At 53.1% G+C, this 10,000-nt stretch overlaps 17 non-coding genes across 17 annotated transcripts; all 17 read left to right on the forward strand.

The window, feature by feature from the left end:
- The first annotated feature begins 1,440 nt into the window (after positions 1 to 1,440).
- trnal-cag (transfer RNA leucine (anticodon CAG)) lies at positions 1,441 to 1,523 on the forward strand. The gene has a single exon. It is a non-coding gene; the product is annotated as a tRNA-Leu (tRNA).
- Positions 1,524 to 1,963: 440 nt separating this feature from the next.
- On the forward strand, positions 1,964 to 2,045 carry trnas-aga (transfer RNA serine (anticodon AGA)). Its single transcript has one exon. It is a non-coding gene; the product is annotated as a tRNA-Ser (tRNA).
- A 939-nt stretch (positions 2,046 to 2,984) lies between these two features.
- Positions 2,985 to 3,066, forward strand: trnas-aga (transfer RNA serine (anticodon AGA)). Its single transcript has one exon. It is a non-coding gene; the product is annotated as a tRNA-Ser (tRNA).
- Positions 3,067 to 3,325: 259 nt separating this feature from the next.
- On the forward strand, positions 3,326 to 3,408 carry trnal-cag (transfer RNA leucine (anticodon CAG)). The gene has a single exon. It is a non-coding gene; the product is annotated as a tRNA-Leu (tRNA).
- A 440-nt stretch (positions 3,409 to 3,848) lies between these two features.
- On the forward strand, positions 3,849 to 3,930 carry trnas-aga (transfer RNA serine (anticodon AGA)). Its single transcript has one exon. It is a non-coding gene; the product is annotated as a tRNA-Ser (tRNA).
- A 259-nt stretch (positions 3,931 to 4,189) lies between these two features.
- Positions 4,190 to 4,272, forward strand: trnal-cag (transfer RNA leucine (anticodon CAG)). Its single transcript has one exon. It is a non-coding gene; the product is annotated as a tRNA-Leu (tRNA).
- A 440-nt stretch (positions 4,273 to 4,712) lies between these two features.
- On the forward strand, positions 4,713 to 4,794 carry trnas-aga (transfer RNA serine (anticodon AGA)). Its single transcript has one exon. It is a non-coding gene; the product is annotated as a tRNA-Ser (tRNA).
- Positions 4,795 to 5,745: 951 nt separating this feature from the next.
- trnas-aga (transfer RNA serine (anticodon AGA)) lies at positions 5,746 to 5,827 on the forward strand. Its single transcript has one exon. It is a non-coding gene; the product is annotated as a tRNA-Ser (tRNA).
- A 259-nt stretch (positions 5,828 to 6,086) lies between these two features.
- On the forward strand, positions 6,087 to 6,169 carry trnal-cag (transfer RNA leucine (anticodon CAG)). Its single transcript has one exon. It is a non-coding gene; the product is annotated as a tRNA-Leu (tRNA).
- Positions 6,170 to 6,609: 440 nt separating this feature from the next.
- On the forward strand, positions 6,610 to 6,691 carry trnas-aga (transfer RNA serine (anticodon AGA)). Its single transcript has one exon. It is a non-coding gene; the product is annotated as a tRNA-Ser (tRNA).
- A 259-nt stretch (positions 6,692 to 6,950) lies between these two features.
- Positions 6,951 to 7,033, forward strand: trnal-cag (transfer RNA leucine (anticodon CAG)). The gene has a single exon. It is a non-coding gene; the product is annotated as a tRNA-Leu (tRNA).
- A 439-nt stretch (positions 7,034 to 7,472) lies between these two features.
- On the forward strand, positions 7,473 to 7,554 carry trnas-aga (transfer RNA serine (anticodon AGA)). Its single transcript has one exon. It is a non-coding gene; the product is annotated as a tRNA-Ser (tRNA).
- A 426-nt stretch (positions 7,555 to 7,980) lies between these two features.
- On the forward strand, positions 7,981 to 8,063 carry trnal-cag (transfer RNA leucine (anticodon CAG)). Its single transcript has one exon. It is a non-coding gene; the product is annotated as a tRNA-Leu (tRNA).
- Positions 8,064 to 8,502: 439 nt separating this feature from the next.
- Positions 8,503 to 8,584, forward strand: trnas-aga (transfer RNA serine (anticodon AGA)). Its single transcript has one exon. It is a non-coding gene; the product is annotated as a tRNA-Ser (tRNA).
- Positions 8,585 to 9,012: 428 nt separating this feature from the next.
- Positions 9,013 to 9,095, forward strand: trnal-cag (transfer RNA leucine (anticodon CAG)). The gene has a single exon. It is a non-coding gene; the product is annotated as a tRNA-Leu (tRNA).
- Positions 9,096 to 9,522: 427 nt separating this feature from the next.
- On the forward strand, positions 9,523 to 9,604 carry trnas-aga (transfer RNA serine (anticodon AGA)). Its single transcript has one exon. It is a non-coding gene; the product is annotated as a tRNA-Ser (tRNA).
- A 259-nt stretch (positions 9,605 to 9,863) lies between these two features.
- trnal-cag (transfer RNA leucine (anticodon CAG)) lies at positions 9,864 to 9,946 on the forward strand. The gene has a single exon. It is a non-coding gene; the product is annotated as a tRNA-Leu (tRNA).
- The last annotated feature ends 54 nt before the right edge of the window (positions 9,947 to 10,000 follow it).

Here is a 10,000-nt window from a genome sequence, read left to right on the forward strand (position 1 = left end):
CATCTCTGGTACTTAGAAATATCATATATAATAGCTAAATCCCTAATTAGTAATACTGAAACACAAAAACTGAAGCATGAACACATTGGAGTGCTTTATCTGATTCCAAGGATTGGCGCACAAAGAACACTGATTCTGTCAACCATATTGCGCAATCGACTGTTATTTTGAAGGCTCCACAGACGCATACAAATGAGGTATTGGCATTTTCAGCTAGCTGTCAGCTACAAGGCTAACGAGCTAATTTCAGAGCCAGTCGAAGCCAGTTCGAGAAATTTGTTTAGAACGAGTGTGGGGGGGGGGGGGGCGGGGGGGGGGCAGGACGCACAGACCTAGTTGGCTTTAGAGGGCTGTCAACGGGGCATGGAAGCTCCTATTGGGTCGAACAAGGTGTCAATCAAAAGGGGAGGGTTCAACGGACATTTTGAGACCTTCATTTTGTAAATACTCCGTTGATAAACCGGACAAAATAACACTTTTATGTGAACAAGTTGTTTCTTCCGTCGGCTAACTTGCATAATGAAACAAAGGATAATGGCTATTCATGAACGTAAAACATTGTATTTGGACGAATTACTTTACATGGTTAGATACTTTGAACCCTTGGGACTTACGCAGATCAAGTTTTGATGGCATGATTTGCACACCTGGACCTATTTGAACAACTTAGGGTGAGTACAACTTTTTTCTTTGGCATTGTTGAAGGAATGTTCACCGGAAAAAGACGTTGACTTTGCTTGCTATTGTGACTTGATCTTGAATTGGTTTATTTCAATGGAAGCACAAGAATCGTAGCTTTCCAACGATGTATAACATGTGTAGCGTCTAAAAAATATATTTGTTAGAATTTAGTGCGTCGTAACTGAGGAAGGGGGAGGCAGCATTTTTGTCTCGCGGGCGAAACAGGAGCGTAAACAGGTTAAGGCAATGGACTAGAAATCCATTGGGGTCTCCCCGCGCAGGTTCGAATCCTGCCGACTACGGGCGGCCTTTTTGATCTGAGCGGATGAGATCGAGTTTCTTAGTCGTTCGCAAACGTCAGGGGCTGTCTTCGGTTGCGCTGAGGTTGACACATTTCTCGTCGTCGCCCTTTACCCTCACAGACAGAGACACCGACAAGGAGTGGAACCCTAACCACACTTGAAATACATTTACATTTAGTAGACGCTCTTATCCAGAGCGACGTACAGTAAGTACAGGGACATTCCCCCGAGGCAAGGGTGAAGTGCCTTACCCAAGGACACAACGTCAGTTGGCATGACCGGGAATCGAACTGGCAACCTTCGGATTACTAGCCCGATTCCCTCACCGCTCAGCCAACTGACTCCACGCAGCAAATGCGCAAATACTTGCGCATTCATGGCCGCACCATTAAGGCAGTGGACGCATTTGCCTTTTGAGGACGTGCTCTGCAAGGTTTGGGCCTAAGCTGCTCAAGGAGTCAGGATGGCCGAGCGGTCTAAGGCGCTGCGTTCAGGTCGAAGTCTCTTCTGGAGGCGTGGGTTCGAATCCCACTTCTGACATCACAAGGGTCTCGCTGTGGGTTCACGGGGCGTATTTGATCCTTTGCATTCAAGCGTGGCGGCGCAATTTTTGGGTTGCCATTGTCAAGTCAGCGTAGTGTCGTGATTCCGAGCGAGCTGAAGAAATGGCAAAAGGTGAGGTGAAAACGTTGCAGACTGCCGAGCGGCCAGATGGAGTCGCGACGAGGGACATCCTGCACAAAGCCGCCGAGATGTGCTTTTTGTCATGTGGTGCTTTGATGTGGCCCCTCTCAAGCCAGCGTAGCGTCGGGGTTCCAATGTTCTTTTTGCCATGTGATGCTTTGATGTGGCCCCTCTCAAGCCAGCGTAGCGTCGAGTTTTCAATGTTCTTTTTGTCATGTGGTGCTGTGATGTGGCCTGGCGGCTGTCGGTTGTGTCTACGGTGGGGAACGCCTTGGCGTGACAAAGCAGAGACCGGTGTAGTCGTGGCCGAGTGGTTAAGGCGATGGACTAGAAATCCATTGGGGTCTCCCCGCGCAGGTTCGAATCCTGCCGATTACGGGCGGCCTTTTTGATCTGAGCGGATGAGATCGAGTTTCTTAGTCGTTCGCAAACGTCAGGGGCTGTCTTCGGTTGCGCTGAGGTTGACACATTTCTCGTTTTGGGGCCCTGAACCCTCACAGACAGAGACACCGACAAGGAGTGGAACCCTAACCACACTGCCGACTACGGGCGGCCTTTTTGATCTGAGCGGATGAGATCGAGTTTCTTAGTCGTTCGCAAACGTCAGGGGCTGTCTTCGGTTGCGCTGAGGTTGACACATTTCTCGTTTTGGGGCCCTGAACCCTCACAGACAGAGACACCGACAAGGAGTGGAACCCTAACCACACTTGAAATACTTGCGCATTCATGGCCGCACCATTAAGGCAGTGGACGCGTTTGCCTTTTGAGGACGTGCTCTGCAAGGTTTGGGCCTAATCTGCTCAAGGAGTCAGGATGGCCGAGCGGTCTGAGGCGCTGCGTTCAGGTCGCAGTCTTTTCTGGAGGCGTGTGTTCGAATCCCACTTCTGACATCCCAAGGGTCTCGCTGTGGGTTCACGGGGTGTATTTGATCCATTGCATTCAAGCGTGGCGGCGCAATTTTTGGGTTGCCATTGTCAAGTCAGCGTAGCGTCGAGATTCCGAGCGAGCTGAAGAAATGGCAAAAGGTGACGTGAAAACGTTGCGGCAAGATGCAGTCGCGACGAGGGACATCCTGCACAAAGCCGCCGTGATGTGCTTTTTGTCATGTGGTGCTTTGATGTGGCCCCTCTCAAGCCAGCGTAGCGTCGGGGTTCCAATTTTCTTTTTGCCATGTGATGCTTTGATGTGGCCCCTCTCAAGCCAGCGTAGCGTCGAGTTTTCAATGTTCTTTTGTCATGTGGTGCTGTGATTTGGCCTGGCGGCTGTCGGTTGTGTCTACGGTGGGGAACACCTTGGCGTGACAATGCAGAGACCGGTGTAGTCGTGGCCGAGTGGTTAAGGCGATAGACTAGAAATCCATTGGGGTCTCCCTGCGCAGGTTCGAATCCTGCCGACTACGGGCGGCCTTTTTGATCTGAGCGGATGAGATCGAGTTTCTTAGTCGTTCGCAAACGTCAGGGGCTGTCTTCGGTTGCGCTGAGGTTGACACATTTCTCGTTTTGGGGCCCTGAACCCTCACAGACAGAGACACCGACAAGGAGTGGAACCCTAACCACACTTGAAATACTTGCGCATTCATGGCCGCACCATTAAGGCAGTGGACACGTTTGCCTTTTGAGGACGTGCTCTGCAAGGTTTGGGCCTAATCTGCTCAAGGAGTCAGGATGGCCGAGCGGTCTAAGGCGCTGCGTTCAGGTCGCAGTCTCTTCTGGAGGCGTGGGTTCGAATCCCACTTCTGACATCCCAAGGTTCTCGCTGTGGGTTCACGGGGTGTATTTGATCCATTGCATTCAAGCGTGGCGGCGCAATTTTTGGGTTGCCATTGTCAAGTCAGCGTAGCGTCGAGATTCCGAGCGAGCTGAAGAAATGGCAAAAGGTGAGGTGAAAACGTTGCAGACTGCCGAGCGGCCAGATGGAGTCGCGACGAGGGACATCCTGCACAAAGCCGCCGTGATGTGCTTTTTGTCATGTGGTGCTTTGATGTGGCCCCTCTCAAGCCAGCGTAGCGTCGGGGTTCCAATTTTCTTTTTGTCATGTGATGCCTTGATGTGGCCCCTCTCAAGCCAGCGTAGCGTCGAGTTTTCAATGTTCTTTTTGTCATGTGGTGCTGTGATGTGGCCTGACGGCTGTCGGTTGTGTCTACGGTGGGGAACACCTTGGCGTGACAATGCAGAGACCGGTGTAGTCGTGGCTGAGTGGTTAAGGCGATGGACTAGAAATCCATTGGGGTCTTCCCGCGCAGGTTCGAATCCTGCTGACTACGGGCGGACTTTTTTATCTGAGCGGATGAGATCGAGTTTCTTAGTCGTTCGCAAACGTCAGGGGCTGTCTTCGGTTGCGCTGAGGTTGACACATTTCTCGTTTTGGGGCCCTGAACCCTCACAGACAGAGACACAGACAAGGAGTGGAACCCTAACCACACTTGAAATACTTGCGCATTCATGGCCGCACCATTAAGGCAGTCGACGCGTTTGCCTTTTGAGGACGTGCTCTGCAAGGTTTGGGCCTAATCTGCTCAAGGAGTCAGGATGGCCGAGCGGTCTAAGGCGCTGCGTTCAGGTCGCAGTCTCTTCTGGAGGCGTGGGTTCGAATCCCACTTCTGACATCCCAAGGTTCTCGCTGTGGGTTCACGGGGTGTATTTGATCCATTGCATTCAAGCGTGGCGGCGCAATATTTGGGTTGCCATTGTCAAGTCAGCGTAGAGTCGAGATTCCGAGCGAGCTGAAGAAATGGCAAAAGGTGAGGTGAAAACGTTGCAGACTGCCGAGCGGCCAGATGGAGTCGCGACGAGGGACATCCTGCACAAAGCCGCCGTGATGTGCTTTTTGTCATGTGGTGCTTTGATGTGGCCCCTCTCAAGCTAGCGTAGCGTCGGGGTTCCAATTTTCTTTTTGTCATGTGATGCCTTGATGTGGCCCCTCTCAAGCCAGCGTAGCGTCGAGTTTTCAATGTTCTTTTTGTCATGTGGTGCTGTGATGTGGCCTGACGGCTGTCGGTTGTGTCTACGGTAGGGAACACCTTGGCGTAACAATGCAGAGACCGGTGTAGTCGTGGCCGAGTGGTTAAGGCGATGGACTAGAAATCCATTGGGGTCTTCCCGCGCAGGTTCGAATCCTGCCGACTACGGGCGGCCTTTTTGATCTGAGCGGATGAGATCGAGTTTCTTAGTCGTTCGCAAACGTCAGGGGCTGTCTTCGGTTGCGCTGAGGTTGACACATTTCTCGTTTTGGGGCCCTGAACCCTCACAGACAGAGACACCGACAAGGAGTGGAACCCTAACCACACTGCCGACTACGGGCGGCCTTTTTGATCTGAGCGGATGAGATCGAGTTTCTTAGTCGTTCGCAAACGTCAGGGGCTGTCTTCGGTTGCGCTGAGGTTGACACATTTCTCGTTTTGGGGCCCTGAACCCTCACAGACAGAGACACCGACAAGGAGTGGAACCCTAACCACACTTGAAATACTTGCGCATTCATGGCCGCACCATTAAGGCAGTGGACGCGTTTGCCTTTTGAGGACGTGCTCTGCAAGGTTTGGGCCTAATCTGCTCAAGGAGTCAGGATGGCCGAGCGGTCTGAGGCGCTGCGTTCAGGTCGCAGTCTTTTCTGGAGGCGTGTGTTCGAATCCCACTTCTGACATCCCAAGGGTCTCGCTGTGGGTTCACGGGGTGTATTTGATCCATTGCATTCAAGCGTGGCGGCGCAATTTTTGGGTTGCCATTGTCAAGTCAGCGTAGCGTCGAGATTCCGAGCGAGCTGAAGAAATGGCAAAAGGTGAGGTGAAAACGTTGCAGACTGCCGAGCGGCCAGATGCAGTCGCGACGAGGGACATCCTGCACAAAGCCGCCGTGATGTGCTTTTTGTCATGTGGTGCTTTGATGTGGCCCCTCTCAAGCCAGCGTAGCGTCGGGGTTCCAATTTTCTTTTTGCCATGTGATGCTTTGATGTGGCCCCTCTCAAGCCAGCGTAGCGTCGAGTTTTCAATGTTCTTTTGTCATGTGGTGCTGTGATTTGGCCTGGCGGCTGTCGGTTGTGTCTACGGTGGGGAACACCTTGGCGTGACAACGCAGAGACCGGTGTAGTCGTGGCCGAGTGGTTAAGGCGATGGACTAGAAATCCATTGGGGTCTCCCTGCGCAGGTTCGAATCCTGCCGACTACGGGCGGCCTTTTTGATCTGAGCGGATGAGATCGAGTTTCTTAGTCGTTCGCAAACGTCAGGGGCTGTCTTCGGTTGCGCTGAGGTTGACACATTTCTCGTTTTGGGGCCCTGAACCCTCACAGACAGAGACACCGACAAGGAGTGGAACCCTAACCACACTTGAAATACTTGCGCATTCATGGCCGCACAATTAAGGCAGTGGACGCGTTTGCCTTTTGAGGACGTGCTCTGCAAGGTTTGGGCCTAATCTGCTCAAGGAGTCAGGATGGCCGAGCGGTCTAAGGCGCTGCGTTCAGGTCCCAGTCTCTTCTGGAGGCGTGGGTTCGAATCCCACTTCTGACATCCCAAGGGTCTCGCTGTGGGTTTACGGGGTGTATTTGATCCATTGCATTCAAGCGTGGCGGTGCAATTTTTGGGTTGCCATTGTCAAGTCAGCGTAGCGTCGAGATTCCGAGCGAGCTGAAGAAATGGCAAAAGGTGAGGTGAAAACGTTGCAGACTGCCGAGCGGACAGATGGAGTCGCGACGAGGGACATCCTGCACAAAGCCGCCGTGATGTGCTTTTTGTCATGTGGTGCTGTGATGTGGCCCCTCTCAAGCCAGCGTAGCGTCGGGGTTCCAATTTTATTTTTGTCATGTGATGCTTTGATGTGGCCCCTCTCAAGCCAGCGTAGCGTCGAGTTTTCAATGTTCTTTTTGTCATGTGGTGCTGTGATGTGGCCTGGCGGCTGTCGGTTGTGTCTACGGTGGGAAACACCTTGGCGTTACAACGCAGAGACCTGTGTAGTCGTGGCCGAGTGGTTAAGGCGATGGACTAGAAATCGTTTGGGGTCTCCCCGCGCAGGTTCCAATCCTGCCGACTACGGGCGGCCTTTTTGATCTGAGCGGATGAGATCGAGTTTCTTAGTCGTTCGCAAACGTCAGGGGCTGTCTTCGGTTGCGCTGAGGTTGACACATTTCTCGTTTTGGGGCCCTGAACCCTCACAGACAGAGACACCGACAAGGAGTGGAACCCTAACCACACTTGAAATACTTGCGCATTCATGGCCGCACCATTAAGGCAGTGGACGCGTTTGCCTTTTGAGGACGTGCTCTGCAAGGTTTGAGCCTAATCTGCTCAAGGAGTCAGGATGGCCGAGCGGTCTAAGGCGCTGTGTTCAGGTCGCAGTCTCTTCTGGAGGCGTGGGTTCGAATCCCACTTCTGACATCCCAAGGGTCTCGCTGTGGGTTCACGGGGCGTATTTGATCCTTTGCATTCAAGCGTGGCGGCGCAATTTTTGGGTTGCCATTGTCAAGTCAGCGTAGCGTCGAGATTCCGAGCGAGCTGAAGAAATGGCAAAAGGTGAGGTGAAAACGTTGCAGACTGCCGAGCGGCCAGATGGAGTCGCGACGAGGGACATCCTGCACAAAGCCGCCGTGATGTGCTTTTTGTCATGTGGTGCTTTGATGTGGCCCCTCTCAAGCCAGCGTAGCGTCGGGGTTCCAATTTTCTTTTTGTCATGTGATGCTTTGATGTGGCCCCTCTCAAGCCAGCGTAGCGTCGAGTTTTCAATGTTCTTTTGTCATGTGGTGCTGTGATTTGGCCTGGCGGCTGTCGGTTGTGTCTACGGTGGGGAACACCTTGGCGTGACAACGCGGAGACCGGTGTAGTCGTGGCCGAGTGGTTAAGGCGATGGACTAGAAATCCTTTGGGGTCTCCCTGCGCAGGTTCGAATCCTGCCGACTACGGGCGGCCTTTTTGATCTGAGCGGATGAGATCGAGTTTCTTAGTCGTTCGCAAACGTCAGGGGCTGTCTTCGGTTGCGCTGAGGTTGACACATTTCTCGTTTGGGTCCCTGAACCCTCACAGACAGAGACACCGACAAGGAGAGGAACCCTAACCACACTGCCGACTACGGGCGGCCTTTTTGATCTGAGCGGATGAGATCGAGTTTCTTAGTCGTTCGCAAACGTCAGGGGCTGTCTTCGGTTGCGCTGAGGTTGACACATTTCTTGTTTTGGGGCCCTGAACCCTCACAGACAGAGACACCGACAAGGAGTGGAACCCTAACCACACTTGAAATACTTGCGCATTCATGGCCGCACAATTAAGGCAGTGGACGCGTTTGCCTTTTGAGGACGTGCTCTGCAAGGTTTGGGCCTAATGTTCAAGGAGTCAGGATGGCCGAGCGGTCTAAGGCGCTGCGTTCAGGTCCCAGTCTCTTCTGGAGGCGTGGGTTCGAATCCCACTTCTGACATCCCAAGGGTCTCGCTGTGGGTTAACGGGGTGTATTTGATCCATTGCATTCAAGCGTGGCGGCGCAATTTTTGGGTTGCCATTGTCAAGTCAGCGTAGCGTCGAGATTCCGAGCGAGCTGAAGAAATGGCAAAAGGTGAGGTGAAAACGTTGCAGACTGCCGAGCGGCCAGATGCAGTCGCGACGAGGGACATCCTGCACAAAGCCGCCGTGATGTGCTTTTTGTCATGTGGTGCTTTGATGTGGCCCCTCTCAAGCCAGCGTAGCGTCGGGGTTCCAATTTTCTTTTTGCCATGTGATGCTTTGATGTGGCCCCTCTCAAGCCAGCGTAGCGTCGAGTTTTCAATGTTCTTTTGTCATGTGGTGCTGTGATTTGGCCTGGCGGCTGTCGGTTGTGTCTACGGTGGGGAACACCTTGGCGTGACAACGCAGAGACCGGTGTAGTCGTGGCCGAGTGGTTAAGGCGATGGACTAGAAATCCATTGGGGTCTCCCTGCGCAGGTTCGAATCCTGCCGGCTACGGGCGGCCTTTTTGATCTGAGCGGATGAGATCGAGTTTCTTAGTCGTTCGCAAACGTCAGGGGCTGTCTTCGGTTGCGCTGAGGTTGACACATTTCTCGTTTGGGTCCCTGAACCCTCACAGACAGAGACACCGACAAGGAGAGGAACCCTAACCACACTGCCGACTACGGGCGGCCTTTTTGATCTGAGCGGATGAGATCGAGTTTCTTAGTCGTTCGCAAACGTCAGGGGCTGTCTTCGGTTGCGCTGAGGTTGACACATTTCTTGTTTTGGGGCCCTGAACCCTCACAGACAGAGACACCGACAAGGAGTGGAACCCTAACCACACTTGAAATACTTGCGCATTCATGGCCGCACAATTAAGGCAGTGGACGCGTTTGCCTTTTGAGGACGTGCTCTGCAAGGTTTGGGCCTAATCTGCTCAAGGAGTCAGGATGGCCGAGCGGTCTAAGGCGCTGCGTTCAGGTCCCAGTCTCTTCTGGAGGCGTGGGTTCGAATCCCACTTCTGACATCCCAAGGGTCTCGCTGTGGGTTAACGGGGTGTATTTGATCCATTGCATTCAAGCGTGGCGGCGCAATTTTTGGGTTGCCATTGTCAAGTCAGCGTAGCGTCGAGATTCCGAGCGAGCTGAAGAAATGGCAAAAGGTGACGTGAAAACGTTGCGGAAAGATGCAGTCGCGACGAGGGACATCCTGCACAAAGCCGCCGTGATGTGCTTTTTGTCATGTGGTGCTTTGATGTGGCCCCTCTCAAGCCAGCGTAGCGTCGGGGTTCCAATTTTCTTTTTGCCATGTGATGCTTTGATGTGGCCCCTCTCAAGCCAGCGTAGCGTCGAGTTTTCAATGTTCTTTTGTCATGTGGTGCTGTGATTTGGCCTGGCGGCTGTCGGTTGTGTCTACGGTGGGGAACACCTTGGCGTGACAATGCAGAGACCGGTGTAGTCGTGGCCGAGTGGTTAAGGCGATAGACTAGAAATCCATTGGGGTCTCCCTGCGCAGGTTCGAATCCTGCCGACTACGGGCGGCCTTTTTGATCTGAGCGGATGAGATCGAGTTTCTTAGTCGTTCGCAAACGTCAGGGGCTGTCTTCGGTTGCGCTGAGGTTGACACATTTCTCGTTTTGGGGCCCTGAACCCTCACAGACAGAGACACCGACAAGGAGTGGAACCCTAACCACACTTGAAATACTTGCGCATTCATGGCCGCACCATTAAGGCAGTGGACGCGTTTGCCTTTTGAGGACGTGCTCTGCAAGGTTTGGGCCTAATCTGCTCAAGGAGTCAGGATGGCCGAGCGGTCTAAGGCGCTGCGTTCAGGTCCCAGTCTCTTCTGGAGGCGTGGGTTCGAATCCCACTTCTGACATCCCAAGGGTCTCGCTGTGGGTTAACGGGGTGTATTTGATCCATTGCATTCAAG

The sequence above is a fragment of the Osmerus eperlanus genome, chromosome 11, assembly GCF_963692335.1.
Source record: "Osmerus eperlanus chromosome 11, fOsmEpe2.1, whole genome shotgun sequence".
Taxonomy (NCBI): Eukaryota; Metazoa; Chordata; class Actinopteri; order Osmeriformes; family Osmeridae; genus Osmerus; species Osmerus eperlanus.